Below are 18,617 nucleotides of genomic sequence, written 5' to 3' on the forward strand. Positions count from 1 at the left end.
AAGGCGCAGCGTGATATAAATACATATTTTTAATAGAAGAAGAAACGAACACTAATACAAACTAGACAAAACAACCGTGAAGCTACAAAACGAAAGTGCAGACACAAGCAACTAACGTCAAGACATAGACAATTACCCACAACCTACCTAATGCCTATGGCTGCCTAAATATGGCTACCAATCAGAGACATCGATAGACAGCTGTCTCTAATTGAGAACCAATCCAGGCAACCATAGACTTACATAAACACCTACACTGAACACAACCCCATGAACTCTACAAAACCTCCTAGACAATACAAACACCCTAGACTAGACAAAAACACACAAACATCCCCCATGTCACACCCTGACCTAACTAAAATAATAAAGAAAACAAAGATAACTAAGGCCACGGCGTGACAACATCACAGCACAGTTGAAAAATATATGGCAAATAGAAATCCAATATGGACGGTGTTAAGAGATAGATGGGATGGGTTGAATGGAGCTGAAGGTTGGGACTAATAACAAATAATAACAACAAGATAACTAAACATACTGTGCCCATAAAACAAATATAGGTTGAGAACTTTTTTGAAAGAGCACTGTTTGAAAGATATGGCAAATAGAAATCAAACCGGGTGTACACTTTCCAGGTAGTGTACATGTACCTCATTGTGATAGACTAGGGTTCTTTCCAGGTAGTGTACATGTACCTCATTGTGATAGACTAGGGTTCTTTCCAGGTAGTGCACATGTACCTCATGTGATAGACTAGGGTTCTTTCCAGGTAGTGTACATGTACCTCATTGTGATAAACTAGGGTTCTTTCCAGGTAGTGTACATGTACCTCATTGTGATAGACTAGGGATCTTTCCAGGTAGTGTACATGTACCTCATTGTGATAGACTAGGGTCATTTCCAGGTAGTGTACATGTACCTCATTGTGATAGACTAGGGTTCTTTCCAGGTAGTGTCCATGTACCTCATTGTGATAGACTAGGGTTCTTTCCAGGTAGTGTCCATGTACCTCATTGTGATAGACTAGGGTCATTTCCAGGTAGTGTCCATGTACCTCATTGTGATAGACTAGGGTCATTTCCAGGTAGTGTACATGTACCTCATTGTGATAGACTAGGGTTCTTTCCAGGTAGTGTCCATGTACCTCATTGTGATAGACTAGGGTTCTTTCCAGGTAGTGTCCATGTACCTCATTGTGATAGACTAGGGTTCTTTCCAGGTAGTGTACATGTACCTCATTGTGATAGACTAGGGTCATTTCCAGGTAGTGAACATGTACCTCATTGTGATAGACTAGGGTTCTTTCCAGGTAGTGTCCATGTACCTCATTGTGTAGACTAGGGTTCTTTCCAGGTAGTGTCTATGTACCTCATTGTGATAGACTAGGGTCAGTTCCAGGTAGTGTCCATGTACCTCATGGTGATAGACTAGGGTCATTTCCAGGTAGTGTACATGTACCTCATTGTGATAGACTAGGGTTCTTTCCAGGTAGTGTCCATGTACCTCATTGTGATAGACTAGGGTCATTCCAGGTAGTGTCCATGTACCTCATTGTGATAGACTAGGGTCATTTCCAGGTAGTGTCCATGTACCTCATTGTGATAGACTAGGGTCATTTCCAGGTAGTGTCCATGTACCTCATTGTGATAGACTAGGGTTCTTTCCAGGTAGTGTACATGTACCTCATTGTGATAGCTAGGGTTCTTTCCAGGTAGTGTAACTGTACCTCATTGTGATAGACTAGGGTTCTTTCCAGGTAGTGTCCATGTACCTCATTGTGATAGACTAGGGTCAGTTCAGGTAGTGTCCTGTACCTCATTGTGATAGACTAGGGTCATTTCCAGGTAGTGTACATGTACCTCATTGTGATAGACTAGGGTTCTTTCTAGGTAGTGTACATGTACCTCATTGTGATAGACTAGGGTTCTTTCCAGGTAGTGTACATGTACCTCATTGTTATAGACTAGGGTTCTTTCCAGGTAGTGTCCATGTACCTCATTGTGATAGACTAGGGTCATTTCCAGGTAGTGTCCATGTACCTCATTGTGATAGACTAGGGTCAGTTCCAGGTAGTGTCATGTACCTCATGTGATAGACTAGGGTCATTTCCAGGTAGTGTCCATGTACCTCATTGTGATAGACTAGGGTTCTTTCCAGGTAGTGTCCATGTACCTCATTGTGATAGACTAGGGTTCTTTCCAGGTAGTGTCCATGTACCTCATTGTGATAGACTAGGGTTCTTTCCAGGTAGTGTACATGTACCTCATTGTGATAGACTAGGGTCATTTCCAGGTAGTGAACATGTACCTCATTGTGATGACTAGGGTACTTTCCAGGTAGTGTCCATGTACCTCATTGTGATAGACTAGGGTTCTTTCCAGGTAGTGTCTATGTACCTCATTTGTGATAGACTAGGGTCAGTTCCAGGTAGTGTCCATGTACCTCATTGTGATAGACTAGGGTCATTTCCAGGTAGTGTACATGTACCTCATTGTGATAGACTAGGGTTCTTTCCAGGTAGTGTCCATGTACCTCATTGTGATAGACTAGGGTCATTTTCCAGGTAGTGTCCATGTACCTCATTGTGATAGACTAGGGTCATTTCCAGGTAGTGTCCATGTACTCATTGTGATAGACTAGGGTCATTTCCAGGTTGTGTCATGTACCTCATTGTGATAGACTAGGGTTCTTTCCAGGTTAGTGTACATGTACCTCATTGTGATAGACTAGGGTTCTTTCCAGGTAGTGTACATGTACCTCATTGTGATAGGCTAGGGTTTTTCCAGGTAGTGTCCATGTACCTCATTGTGATAGACTAGGGTCAGTTCCAGGTAGTGTTCCATTGTACCTCATTGTGATAGACTAGGGTCATTTCCAGGTAGTGTACATGACCTCATTGTGATAGATAGGGTCATTCCAGGTAGTGTACATGTACCTCATTGTGATAGCTAGGGTTCTTTCTAGTAGTGTACATGTACCTCATTGTGATAGACTAGGGTTCTTTCCAGGTAGTGTCCATGTACCTCATTGTGATAGACTAGGGTTCTTTCCAGTAGTGTCCATGTACCTCATTGTGATAGACTAGGGTCAGTTCAGGTAGTGTCCATGTATCATTGTCTGATAGACTAGGGTCTTTCCAGGTAGTGTACATGTACTCATTGTGATAGACTAGGTTCTTTCGGTAGTGTCCAAGTCCTCATTTGTTAGACTAGGGTTCTTTCCGGTAGTGTCTGTACCTCATTGTGGATAGACTAGGGTATTTTTCCAGGTGTGCCATGTACCTCATTGTGTATAGACTAGGGTCATTTCCAGGTAGTGTACATGTACCTCATTGTTGGATATTGTCCTTTCTCTTCATTGTTATATGAACTCTCATATTAGCCTAGACACGTCCTCGGGAGAGGAACGCTGCAGAGTTGTTTAATAATAAATCACAACCACAAGAGGGTGAGAGACATCCTGTTTAATCTCCTGTCAATAGTCAGACAGCAGGGTCCCATATTCATAAATCATCTCAGAGTCTGATTGCTGTTCTAGGATCAGGGCCCACTTGTCTATATCATCTTATTCATTATTAACTAAATAGCTAAACTGATCCTAAATCAGCACCAAAACTGTCTGGACAATAGGATAGTTATACTCTCAGTTAGTAAGGAAGCATTTCGCTGTTAGTTCTACGCCTGTTGTTTACGAAGCATTTTTGGACAGATACAATGTGATTTGATTTGACAATGTACAATACAAAGACTGCATGTATTCTGTATTCTACCTGGAGTCCAATGATGCATCAATCTAAAAACAAGTAGAAGAGGCATAATAATAACAACATACATGAAAGGAGAGAGACAGCAGTGAGGAGTGTAAGTCCCTGGGTTTGTAGAGTACACTACAGCACCTGGAACACGCTGGGATACATACAAAATAGCACCCTATTCCCTATATAGTGCACTACTTTTGACCAGAGGGTTATGGGCCTAGGGGCCAACAGTAGTGTACTATAAAAGGAATAGGGTGCCATTGAGGATGCATACAGGCTTTTTCCAGGTGCTGTAATCTACTAGAGCACCTGCGTGATAAAAGCCTGTTATAATATCTGCCATAAAGCCAGAGGCTGCCAATGATACGGTCCACTGAGCGTAGTCCATTATACAAATATTTAACAAGCATGTCTACTATCAGCCTGGATCTTTATTTTGCCGCAGATATTTACAGTAAATAAGGATTATACACGGTGGGAAATAAATGAATAGAGAGAGGGTTGCATTGTATGGGGCTTTGAGGACCAGATGTAGTAACGTTATTTATCCACTAGGTGGCAACACAGTTATAGGAGATTGGGATGAGTACACAGGAAATTTAGAGTAATGAAGAGAATAAGAAAAACACCATATGACCTTATTTGTTTTTATGAACATATACAATTTAATTTAGACATCTCTGTCTATTTATCATTTTATATATGGACTATAAATGTTTTATGCATATCTATAAACCTCCTCGTTATGTGTTGTTGGTTTGACATCATGCTAGAGCCGGGCACCACCAGGGGAAGTGAGGTCACATTGTGTGAAGAGAGCAGACAGTGACCCAGAGGGGGGAAAAAACCCACAACGTCATCTGGCCAAAATAACCAGGGGAAGTGAGGTCACATTGTGTGAAGAGAGCAGACAGTGAACCAGAAGGGGGGGAAAAACCCACAACGTCATCTGGCCAAAATAACCACATCTATCATATCTATTCCATCTGATTTGATTTACCAGGTGCCCCTTGATGTCTGACATTAACACAATGTAGATGATGTCTAACGTTAACCTAATGTAGAGACGACATTAAGCAGACATGATGAGGAAAATAAAGTGTACGTCTACTGGCCTATTGTTTGTTTTCTGGKTAAGAATCACAATGTTGTTGCTGTGCTGTAATACGTCAACAACAAGTTTAGAACAAGTTGAGCTATGAAAGTGCTCCTGTGCTTTAGTGATTCCATTGCTTCATGGGCCATCGAAACGCTGCAGGAAGAGACGCGGGAGACGTGCCGGCATCTTGGTGAGATTGACACAAAGAGAATTTTGACCGGCGCTCCCCTCTGTTATATCGGCAAATGTCCAGTCACACTGAAAGGAGAGACTGGACAGGGGAGGCAGGTAGCCTAGTGGTTAGAGTGTAGGGACGGCAGGTAGCCTAGTGGTTAGAGTGTAGGGGCGGCAGGTAGCCTAGTGGTTAGAGTGTAGGGACGGCAGGTAGCCTAGTGGTTAGAGTGTAGGGACGGCAGGTAGCCTAGTGGTTAGAGCGTTGGGTCAGTAACGGAAAGGTTGCTAGATCGAATCCTCCGAGCTGACAAGGTAAAAATATGTCGTTCTGCCCCCTGAACAAGGTAGTTAAACCCACTGTTCCTAGGCTGTCATTGTAAATAAGAATTTGTACTTAACTGACTTGCCTAGTTAAATTTAAAAAAAAATAGGAGATGTCTCTGATGGGAAATGTTTGAGAGTCTCCTATCAGAGAGACTTGAAAAGCTGCAATTTAATATGCCTTGTAGAGACATGGCAGGAGGAGACCATGTATAGAGGGTTCTCATTTACAAGCTTGCAGAATGGTATGGCGTGTTGGAGTGCATGATGTCATATCATTTGACTGTCAGCCATTGTTTCCATTAATGCTAGTTCGACCACCCGAGGGCATCTTTGAGGGCATCTTTGAGGGCATCTTTGAGGGCATCTTTGAGGGCATCTTTATGAAGCTTGTTGGCACTTGTTTAGTTTTTCCAAATAATCCACGCAGGCCCGACGTTTTGTTTGCTATAGTCTATCCTGAAAGAGCATATTCCAAGTTTATTTTTTTCATTAACCTATTTTTACCAAATAACACAAAAATGTTTTACAGATGGTCTCTCTCTGTCAAAATACAACGTTTTCCTAGAATAACCGCAGTCCCATGACTAAAGATGACAATCAGCATAAATCCCCGTTTGGGGAAAATATCCCTTCTATTGTATTCTGTTATATTACATCATATTCAAATTGTAAAGGTCTGGGGGAAAAGAAGCATGTGATGTCTCCTAAATGAACAAGTTAATTTCATTGACATGGCGCGGTCGTAGACTCAGCTGTTATAACAAATCATAAAACATGCTATTATCTGTTCTTTTGATGTAAATTGTCTTAATGTCATATTTCTTTTTAAGATCTTCTTAAACAAAATATTAATGTATTTCTTTGTGATTGTGTATATTAAATAGATTTATTAGACTGGTGGCTATTGGTAGACTAGTCAATGAGTCCCGGCTATTCTGCTGTTAAAATGCACATGGTACAGCAGACCTTCATAACGCATCGAGGATAAACTGTTCATAACGTCTTAGTCTTTTATCCTATTTTATTTCAATGTAGGTCTACTGCTAGAAAGTAAAATACACATGTCTACTATCAGTTAGGGACAAGTTGGGTTCAAGGTTTTTATTGAAATTAAATGATTGACGTCTACAGAACTCTTAGGTCTACAATTAAATGAATTCTTAGGTCTACAATTAAATGAATTCTTAGGTCTAAAGTTAAATGAATTCTTAGGTCTACAATTAAATGAATTCTTAAGGTCTACAATTAAATGAATTCTTAGGTCTACATAATTAAAGTTTGAATTCTTAGGTTTCTACAATTAAATGAATCTTAGGTACATTAAAATGAATTCTTAGGTCTACAATTAAATGAATTCTTAGGAGTCTACAATTAAATGAATTCTTAGGTCCTACAATTAAATGAATTCTTAGGTCTAGCAATTAAAGAATTCTTATCTACAATTAAATTATTCTTAGGTCTACAATTAAATGAACTCTTAGGTCTACAATTAATGAATTCTTAGGCTACTATTAAATGAATTAGTCTATTTTAAATTGATTCTTAGGTCTTACAATAAATGAAATTCTTAGGTCTACAATTAAATGAATTCTTAGGTCTACAATTAAATTAATTCTTAGGTCTACAATTAAATGAACTCTTAGGTCTGTCATTCTGACTGACTGAACACAGATCATCCCGTCTTCAGGGTCCTCAGAGTTTCGCATGCTAAATAAGTTCTGTTATACTCACAGACATATTTCAAACAGTTTTAGAAACTTCAGAGTGTTTTCCATCCAAATCTACTAACAATATGTATATCTTATCTTCTGGGGATGAGTAGCTGGCAGTTGAATTGTGGTATGCTTTTCATCCAAACGTGAAAATGCTGCCCCCTATTCTAGAGAAGTTAACAGCCCTTCACTGACATAGAGGTAGGTTATTTAAAGAGTGCATGGTGGGTGGAGGAATTGACAGACAAATCTATGGATATAGCAACAGCCTAATTTCATCTGTCAAACAGGTAGTCCAACCAGGTAGGCCTACAGGGCAGAGTCAGAAAGGTTCAGAATGGCAGGGAGGCTCGGGGTCAGGGCAGGCAGAATGGTCAAAACCGTAAGAACTAGAAAACAGGGACTAGAGTGAACAGGAGTACGGGATAAAACACGCTGGTAGGCTTGACGAGACAAGATGAACTCGCAAAAGATGAACAGAAAACACAGGTACCAATGCACATGGGATAATGGGGAAAAATCACAAGACAGGTGAAACTATCTAGATGATTTTTATAGTGGAGATCAAGTTCATAGCTTCCTGGCTGGGCTGATGAGACAGTGGATTGCGCGCAGTCAGATGGAACAGAGTAAATAGGCATTTCAACGTCATAGATGTATTGGTAACTTGTAGAATAGACACTGGCTGGAATGCGTTTTTAACCAATCAGCGTGTGGGTCAGGATTAGACCCACACGTTGTATTAATCTATCTATCTAGAGTCCTTTATTGTAATATAGAACGTTCCATATCTATCTATCTAGAGTCCTTTATTGTAATATAGAACGTTCCATATCTATCTATCTAGTGAGTAGAAGTGCAAGTGAGTGAGTGAAATGGGAAGGACAAGGTGAAGCAGCTCTGTATACAAATTATAATTTCTCAGCTTCAACTAATTTGTAGGAGGTGATTCAGATTGTATTAGTGTGGTGGACAGAATGAGATGTAGTGCTGGTTTTGGAGTAAGGTCAGCAAGATGCGAGGGATAAGCCACTTCCACACTGTTTTGGTAGCAGTAGCCCTTCTCTCTTTCTGTAGTCTTTCTCTCTCTCCTGTGTGCCTGGGCTTGGCCTCTACAACACAGCACGCCCTTTGGCTCCACCAAAGGCCCCCAGACCGTTCAACAACAGCTGCACTCCAGTCACTGCGGTGAAACCGAACACAAAACAGGGCACACAGACAACAACACACAAAGGTCAACCAACTCCCCGGAAGATGCACGTCCTAGGCAGCGAGGGACGGCTGTTATAGGTGATATGTGTGACAGTAGTGTGTGTGTGTATAGATTCTCTATGTCGAGTGCATGTTTGAGACCTAGTGTCTACCTCTTGTCTACTCCGTAATTCGACTCAAGTCGAATATCACATTCTAAGGAGGTCGAGCAACCATGTCTACATCAACATTACACCACGCATAATAGGCTGAATGCGCGAACTCTCACGACTGCCGTATTGGCAAGAGTCATATCTGTAATGGCCCATGCAAGAAATCTCAAGATTATTAATACTATCTGCGACCAGCCGTGCACCACAGAGAACAGAGGAGTGGACGGTGTTTCCAGGGTTAGGAAAGGTTTTTGAGCCAGCTGAGAAGCAGTTATCCTGCCTGACAGCTGTTCTCGGTATTATGTCCCACTGAACCCGAGAGCACGTCCATAACCAGTACGTATTCATGGAAGCCAATTGGAGTCCAGCGCTAAACCGTGTAGTAAGATCACCCTGAGAGCTGTAGCTATATTGAGTGTGGAGGTACACCTTATGCTAGCGGGTTGACTCTGAGCCAAGTGGTGGTGTTTCTTTGCAATTACGTACAAGCACGAGAGTCCCTGGCTGTAAAATAAGATTATTTAGTTAATTTGGATTTGGCAGTTTTTTAGGGTTCAAATCAATCTCGTTAGAGGAAAGTGAAAAGACGTTGCACTATAGTGTAAAGTGGTGGCAAATATAAAAGATAGCCTAAAGGACAAAAATGTCGAGAACATTCAATGTTGAGATTATAACTGTCATACAACATTACACACAGCAAATTCGGTTTACACAATCTGGTCTATAGAGACAATGATCCTGTAAAAACAATTAGAATGCGACAAGTGGTAGCTGGTCAAAACGACCATATTAATGATAACTCATGTGAATGTTCTGTAGACCATCGCTGCGGCAGACTCTCGTTCCCTTGGTGTTGCAGCAGACAGGTGGAGAAAAGAATGTCTCTGAGAGTCGTCGCAAAACGTCCGTTGTCGTGGTACTGGGCTGCTTACAAGCAAAACAAATCTAAACGTGACAAGAAGATGCGGAGTTCTATAAGATCACAGACAAGATGACTACTTTTATCTTCGTCACAAGTCTCCACAACGTAAGCAATTTTACCTGCAGGTAATGATGATAGTTGTGTTGGGTTTAATTTTCCATCAATTTAATAAAAAGTAGCCTGGTAGTTCCGAGACGTCGTCAGCTATAAAGTTAACGTTACTCTGTTTCATTATTGTAACTTGAAGCTAGCTCAGCTAAGCTATTCAGCCAACAAAGCTCGCAACGAACCAAATCATTTGTTTTTACGAAAGTACGATTTCGAGAGTTGCTTGAGAGACTGACGTTTGTATGCTTATAATTTTTCATAACGAAATAACTTATGGGCAAGTATCGATGCTTTGGGACGAAAATATAGTGTTCATAAAAGATCACCAGAAGCGGACAAACAGTCCAAACATATCTAAGGATAGACCCACTGCAACCGCCTTTAAAAGTAACAGCAACAACAAGGCCGCAAATAATCTGCGAGAAAGCCTCTCAATTATATGGGAAGCGGAACAGATTATTCAGCAAGACCAAATGGGATGGCATAAATCCTTATCGTTGCACCGCTCAGGGAACAGTCAGATAAGGAAGGAGGACCTATATTGGGGCAGTTTCTGTGGTTGTTTGCACGCGAACGATGTGCCCTACGAGCATCCAGAGAGAAAGGCGCTGCTGCTAGAGGAGCAAGCAAATTGTATACTAACTTGACAGCTTTCCTATAAACTTCAATGGCCCATCTAATTCCCACCCCAAAAAGATGCATGCGTTGGGATAGGCATTATGAGGATAGGTTGAGACGTCCTAATGAAATGTAAGGAAAAATTCCCTTATCTACTATGAGCGAACCGTATGGTTTCAAGGACGTCGCAAACCGTGAGAGGGCAAGTGGGAGAAGAGATTAAAAATATAGTCAATACTTTGAGTTTAGTCATCCGTGGCCTGGGGCCTCAACGAAGTTGCAGCCTCCGTCGTCATCTCCAGGCTTTCCTGTTCGCTTGCTGGGCTAGTTGATTGCTTTGGCATGGTGGGCGGGGGCCGGTAGGCAGAGGCCTTGGATGGGTGGAGAGGGCCATCCCCCACGAAGGGCCTGGGCGACCCTGGGAGACCCGTCCCAGGGACTCCTGGACCTGGAGACCGAGCGCAGCACAAGGGAAGAGGCAGACTGCCAACAGAGCATGTCTGGAAGTTGTGGCTCTGGAGGGAGCTCATCTGTGGAGGAGGTTTGAGTGGGAAAGTGAAGATGGGGGCCTGAGAGTCAGGCTAGAAGTGATGTCACTGCAGAAGTTCGATCTTAGTCTGCGGGAAAACGTACGGAAATTGGAACCATACATGGATCCTACGACAACTAAAAGCAAATGGCGGGTAATCATCGTGAGTCGGAGCAGGCACAGAGTGGGATGAGTTTCAAGCTCGTGTATACGATAAGGGTCAAGGACAATAGCCAGAAGATGCTAGAGTAGCAGGGGATGGAACAGGCGAGAGAAACAGGATTAAAGAGAAGGAGAGAAAAGCAAAAAATTGAAATTGAGAGAGAGTTCAATGATATGTTCGCGTAGTACATGTAATTGATATAATCTGATTGGTGGAAAGACAAAGAATAGGAGAGAGAGTAGAGAGGATATCACAGAAGGCAGAGCATAAAAGAGAGAGACAGAGAGAAGAAACAGAGAAAAGAGAGACAGGAGAGACAGAGATAGGAAGGACGGAGAGAAGAGATCAAGGAGAGAGACAGGGAGAGAAGCAGAGAAAGAAGAGAGAGAGTGGATGGAGAGGAGAGAGAGAACAGTAGAAAATGAGAAGAGAGAGCACAGAGAAAAGAGAGAGAGAGACCTCAATGAGAAAAGTAGAAGAAGAGGAGAAAGAGGAAGAGACGAGAGAGACAGAGAGAGAGAGAGAGAGAAGAAGGAGGACAGACAGAGAGAACCAAGTTACTAACACTAGAATGGGAACAGTGCCTGATCGGTAACTTTCACATCGGCTGATACACAAATCACATGTCTTTAGTCGCGTTCAAACCAATGATGTCTCTGACTCCCTCGTCCCTCTCCCAATCTCTTCTCCTTACTCGCCAAAGTCTCTTGTTCTCTCATTTCGGTACTCTCCTCTCTCTCTTCTCTCTCCTCTCTCTCGTCTCTCTCTCTACGTCTCTCTTCCTTTCTCTTCTCTCTTCTCTTCTGCTCTCCTCTCTCTCTCACTCCCCTCTATGTCTCGTCTCCTTCTCTCCTCTTCCTCTGTCTCACACAGGGAACTTCGCTCAGATGACACACACACACACACAAACTCACACCTAGGGTGTAGTCACACACACACGTTTGAACATTAACCAGTCATGCAGCCGCGCCCCCCCAAAAATTGCTTATGAGGCGCCTGATACTTGTTCCCCAGCGCCAGTTCATATTGCTGGCCTCACATCTCTACCCGACTAGACGTGTGAATGTAGTGTTCGTAGAGACTACACTATTATCGCGTATTGCCTCTCTTTGGAGAATGGTAACATGTGATTATCGGATGGGAGAAAGGGATGTATTGAGAGGCAATATGGTAGTGTAATCAGCATGAGGCAGTGAAAACACACAAAATACAGACGTAGGATTCGTTCATTTCTGAATCACATTCGTATTGTTGCCAGGGAGAATGTCCCCTCCACTAACAGGAAATGCAAACTTGTAGTGTATTTGAATATTTTTTTTTTATTATTCCAACCAGATAGAACATAGTTTGGTGCATGTCACTCGCACTAATGAGATATACCTAAAAGAGTTTTGAGAAGATGATTTGCACCTGAATGAGGAAAAAATTGGGTACAACCCCTTAGCAAAAACGATCCCATGAGAACATGTCTGTTTAGAAGGTGTGTGGTCGCTACATTCAACGAATAAATTGTTCACGTATAATATCTATCTGTCAACAATGGGGACCTTAATATAGCTTCCCCAGCGCAAGGAGAGGAGAGATATAATTCCTGTCAAAAAATTAGCAAAATGAACAATGTCTCCGCTCATCGGAGGACATCTACTCCCTACTATGTTTATACACCATCGAACGTGAATCTTATAAGGAGAGTACTAAACCTTTTAATTAAGATTCTTGATTTATGTAAGAGTGTTTATGATGTTTATGAGGGTTTCGTACAATTAAGGTGTTCTTGGTACTGTGATTAAATGGTATGATTATTAGCGTGTGAGATGTGGCTAGTGGTTAAGATGTTATGTAGCGTTTCAGAGGTGGTGGGGAATGATATCAAGAATGTTTTTGATGTATGGGGAGCCAATTAATCCCGGCCAGGAAAGAGGGCAGCCGCTTGCCCTTTGCAAATAGCAGGACTAAATTAGGAGGTGGACATCTAATATTGAATACGAAACATAATGTAGTGTGCGTAAAGTGATGCTGTTAGGATAATCAATCCCCCCCGCCAGTAAATACCTAAATGCAAGAGATCCAAGAGTTTGATTGGAGAGAAGATCTGCCAGTATGGTGAGGCGAGAACGAGAAATGAAATTGAATTGTCAAACAAATAACACACCCAAAAGATAATCCTCTATTAAACCGTAATAATTTGACTTGTCATCTCACGACCGATAGACTCAACATAGGAGCTACACTAAGTGCACGAGGTGACAAGATAAAGCAGCGACACACGGACAAAAGAGTAATAGAAATATCCAGATAGAGTTGAATGTTATATTACAATAAGGACTCTAGATAGATAGATATGACAGGTCTATTCAGTAAAGGACTACTGGATAGATGAGATATGAACGTTCTAATAATTATGTAAGGCTCTGGAGTAGATAGATATGGAAAACGTCTATATTTACAGTAAAGGACTCTAGGATAATAGTAGATATGGGAACGTTCTAATAATTACAAATAAAGGACTTCCTCAGATATATAGAGTATGGAACGGTTCTATCAATTAACATATAAAAGGGCTCGAGTAGATAGATATGGAAGTATGTCAATAAAGGACTAAAGTAGATAAGATAAGATATGGATAACGGTTCTATAATTGAGCAAGGTAAGCGGAGACTCTAGATAGAACTAGGATAATGGATCGAACGTTCTATTTCAATAACGGAAGGGTAGCTCTTGAGAATAGATAGATATGGAAACTGTGTAGCAATAAGAGGACTACGTAGACTCCAGATAGAAGTATAGCGAACGGTTCTAAGGTTGGAATTACATATAAAGGACTCGAGATAAGATAGATATGGAACCTGTTCTATATTACAATAGAAGGACTCTATATAGATATGATCTAAGTACAACCGTGGGGTCTAATCACACGACCTCACACCGCGATGGTTTAAAAACCGCATGTCCAGCCAAGTGTCTATTCATCAAGGCTTACCATGATACATGCTATGGACGTTTGAAAATCCTATTTACTTCTGTTCCTCACTGACTTTTGCGTCCCGCAATTCCAACTGTCCTCTCAAGCCAGCCAGCGAAGCTAGTGGAAAACTTGATGCGCCACATAAATACATCATCTAGTGAGATGGTGTACAGTCGATCAACTGTCTTGATGCATGTTTTGGCGCCTTTCATTATGCCTTGTATGGTGCAGTTGGTACCAGAAAGAAGGATGATCGTAGTTGTTGCTTCATTCTATTTGCGGAAGTTCGATCTTGTCGTCGTCAAGGCCTACCAGCGTGTTTTATCCCGTACTTACATGTTCACTGCTAGGTGTCCCTGTTTTCATAGTTCTTAACGGTTTTAGGAACGCATTCTGCCTGCCTGACTGCCCGAGCCTCCCTGGCATCTCTGAACGCTTCTGCTCTGGCCCTGTAGGCCTACGCTGGTTGGACTACCTGTTTGCAGATGAAGATTGAGGCTGTTGCTGCATATCCATAGATTTGTTCCTGTCATATTCCCCACGCCACCATCGCACTCTGTTTAAATCTTCTCACACTGAGCAGACTGGAAACTGGAAAACCATCAGAGGAGGAGGAAAGAGAGAGAATAAAGAGTGGATGAGTGGGTGGAGGAATTGAACAGACAAATCTATGGATATAAGCAACAGCCTAAATTCATTGTCCAAACAGGTAGTCCAACAGAGTAGGCATACAGGCAGATGTCAGCAAAAGAAGCGGTTTCAGAAGAGGCAGGAGGAGGCATCGAGGTCAAGCGTGCAGGCAGCCAATTGCGTCAATAACGCTGTAAGAGAAGACTTTTATGAAAACAGATTGGTGTAATCGTAACAGAGATGACAAATCTGTCTAGAGTCCAATCTACGCAAGCGGGACATATACAGCTAAGACAACGCTGGTAGTGAAGGAGAGAAGAGTGAAGCGGAGTAGCAAGAAGGTGATAGTGCCAGAGAGCAACACAATAGCTGAGTGTTAGAACTCAGCGGCATTTTGGACATCCAAGAGCATAATTATAGAGTGAATAACTAACACCAATCACAGGCTAGGTGGGAGGTCTCATAAAACTCAACACTAAACACGGGAAGAGAATAAAAAGGAAAATTCTAACTATAACAGGTTGAACTATCTAAAGATAGATTTTTATCAAATCAGGAGAGAAATTCAGACTTACGAGGCAAAAGTTATAACAATATGAGCATTCCTGTGCTAGCGAGAGACTAATGCATTGTGAATAGACAAGCTAGCAGATTGGAAGAGCTGGCATCGCGAGCATCAGGACTAGAAAAACAGAAGCAAATCATCAACGTTGTCACTTATACCACAAACGTCATACAGCAGCCTAAAATGTATTGTTCACTTTCAGGAGTTCAACGAATATTAGGTGCGGTTACTCGCACACATTAGACAACAATGACCATGTGCTAGGCAAGTAGTTCGTTAAATATTTCATGACACACGCATCAGAATCACACGAAGGCGAGTTGGATCTGCAAAGAGCGCAGGTAGTCACATCCAACACCACACAGCATAATCTCACCTAATAACTCTATCTCAATTCTACATTTAGAAGATCAAATATGATCCTATGTTATATATTGATCGAAGTTCCAGTAATTCTATACACTTAAGGAGCGGAGATATGAATAAAGGTTTCTCTATGCATATTCCTATCTAATCCTGCTACAGGCCAGGGTGAGGATCCCTATATTTGATACAATACGGATATTCTGTGCCGACCACTCCAACACTACACTACACATACAACTACTACAGATCCTTTATTGTAATATAGAACGTTCCATATCTATCTATCTAGAGTCTTTATCTGTAATATAGAACGTTCCATATCTATCTATCTAATAGTCCTTTATTGTACAACGTTCCATATCTATCTATCCGAGTCCTTTATTGTAATATATGAACGTTCCATATCTATATATCTAGAGTCCTTATTATAATATAGAACGTTCCATATCTATATATCTAGAGTCCTTTACTGTAATAAGAACGTTCCATATCTATCTATCCAGAGTCCTTTACTGTAATAAGAACGTTCCATATCTATCTATCCAGAGTCCTTTACTGTAATATAGAACGTTCCATATCTATCTATCTAGAGTCCTTTATTGTAATATAAACATTCCAAATCTATCTGATGTTGTACTCTTTCCTGTGTGCTGCTTATCTTGTCACAGCACTATGAGCTCCAGTTGAGGATGGCGAGATGACAAGTCAAATTATTGGTAAAAGGATATCTTTGTGTGTTATTTGTTTGACATCATTATCGTTGCCACAAGCAGACTTTCCATCAAAACTCTGGACTCTAGCATTAGGTTACAGCATGATCTACAGTATATATTAGGATGCCCATTAGCTGTTTGCAAAAGCAGCAGCTGCTCTTCCCGGGGGCCACACAAAACATTGAAACATGACATTACACAGAACATTAATAGCCAAGAACAGAACTACATACATTTAAAATAAGAATAATTAAGGTTTATAAAGAATTTACAGATGCTGGATCTTAATTTGAGCCAGGAAAATCATCCTGCAGCAACAGGACATTTGAATTGTGATGTGGATTATAATTCATGGACGTTTTTGTAAGGGGTTGATACATTTTTCATTAGGGCAAATCAAGTCTAAAAATTTGAAAGTGGAAATGACAAACTTTTGAATAATAAAAAAAAAATCAAATACACTACAAGTTTGCATTTCCTGTAGTGGAGGGACATTCTCGGCAACAAACGAGTGATCAAATGAAGATCCTACGTCTGTATTTGGTGTTTCACTGCCTCTGCATTAACACTACAAAATTGCCTCTCAAAACATCTCTCCATCCGATTAATCACATGTTTAAACCTCAAGGACAATATCCATAAAAGTCTCTCTACGACATCTGAACATCAACGTTAGGGTAGAGATGAGGCCAGCAATAGACTTGGGGAGAAGTTCAGGCCTCAAGCAATTTTTTGGGGGGGGCTGCATGACTTAACATGTTCAAACGTGTGTGTGTGTGTGAGTTGGTGTGTGTGTGTGTGTGTGTGTGTGAGACAGAGAGAGAGAGAGAGAGAGAGAGAGAGAGAGAGAGAGAGAGAGAGAGAGAGAGAGAGAGAGAGAGAGAGAAGAAGAGGAAGAGAGAGAGAGAAGAGAGAGAGAGAGAGAGAGAGAGAGAGAGAGAGAGAGAGAGAGAAAGAGATTGGAGAAGGAGAGAGATTGGGAGAGGGAGAGGGAGACAGAGACATCAATGACACATAAGCATGTGATGTTATCAGCCGTGAGTAAGACAGCACTGTCCACTGTTTAGTGAACTTGTTTTCTCCTCTGTCTCTCTCTCTCTCTCTCTCTCTCTTCTCTCTTTCTCTCTCTCTCTCTCTCTTTCTCTGTCTCTCTCTCTTTCTCTGTCTTCTCTCTCTTTCTCTGTCTCTCTCTCTTTCTCTACTCTCTCTCTCTCTCTCTCTCTCTGTTCTCTCTCTGTCTCTCTCCGTCTCTATCTCTGTCTCTCTGTCTCTCTCTCTGTTTCTCTCTCTGTCTCTCTCTTTATCTCTCTCTCTGTGTATCTCTCTATCTCTCTCTATTCTTTGTCTCCAAACAGATCATATCAAATTACATGTACAGGAACATATCCATTGTAATTATTCAATTCAATTTGCTTTCTCTTCTCTCTCTGTCTCTCTGTTTCTCTCACTCTCTGTCTATGCTCACTGAGTCTGTACATAGTCAAAGATTTCCTTAATTTTGGGTCAGGAATTCTGCCACTGTGTATTCTCTGTTTAGGGCCAATTTTTTCCAATGTGTCAAGTAATTATCTTTTTTTTATCCAAATTTGGTTGGTCTAAATATGTTGCTGTCCTGGAGCTCTTGTGGCGTCTGTCTGTCTGTGTTTGTGAATGTAGAGAAAGCATGATTATTCATATCCCTTATCACCCATTCCGTTAATAGTGTACAATCCATTTTTAAATCAGCGATCTTGACCTTTGCGATAACATACCCTTGTCGCAGAGACATCCTCTGAGCAGGAAAATACATTACGTTGAGAAATTACCAGCAGGACAGTCAACAATTAAAAGTTAAATTTTGCAGTATGACTGTAATGATTATCATCCAGACGGAATTAGAACTGCAAGCCGAATTATGACTCAGACAGGTTCAAAACAGAAACAACGTGAGTTCAGTTATCCTCAGAACTCAAACGACAAGCACAGAGAGAAGTAAAAACTGAAAGTCACCGTCGTCAAGGATTCTCCTCTATTTTCAATGTAAACTTCTACGTTCTGTCATTTAGCACTTCATAATCTCTATATGTTATACTTTAACAAAGCAGCACATGAATGAGTTCCAATTCTGTACATAACCTTTGTCAAAACAATCTGAACACATGATGTTTTGTCTGGAAAAAGCGCCCAAAAAGGAAGGCCTTGATTAATCAACATAGGATGGCCTTGATTAATCAACATTAACCTCTCTCTCTTCTGTCCCTCCCCTCTTCTATGTCTCTCTCTCTGTCTCTCTCTCTGTCTCTCTCTCTGTCTCTCTCCTCTTCTCTCTCTCCCTCTCCTCCTCTCCTCTTCTCTCCTCTCTCCCTCTCTCTCTCCTTCTCCTCTCTCTCTCTCTCTCCTCTCTCTCTCTCTCTCTCTCTCTCTCTCTCTCTCTCCTCTCTCTCTCTCATCCTCTCTCTCTCTCTCTCTCTTCTCTCTTCTCTGTGGTCTCTCTCTCTGTCTGTCTCTCTCTGTCTCTCTGTCTCTTCTTTGTCTCTCTTGTCTCTCTCTCTGTCTGTCTCTCTGTCTCTCTCGTCTGTCTCTGTCTATCTATCTCTCTCTGTCTCTCTCTCTCTGTCTCTTTGTG

The sequence above is a fragment of the Salvelinus sp. IW2-2015 genome, linkage group LG8 (assembly GCF_002910315.2).
Source record: "Salvelinus sp. IW2-2015 linkage group LG8, ASM291031v2, whole genome shotgun sequence".
Classification (NCBI taxonomy): domain Eukaryota; kingdom Metazoa; phylum Chordata; class Actinopteri; order Salmoniformes; family Salmonidae; genus Salvelinus; species Salvelinus sp. IW2-2015.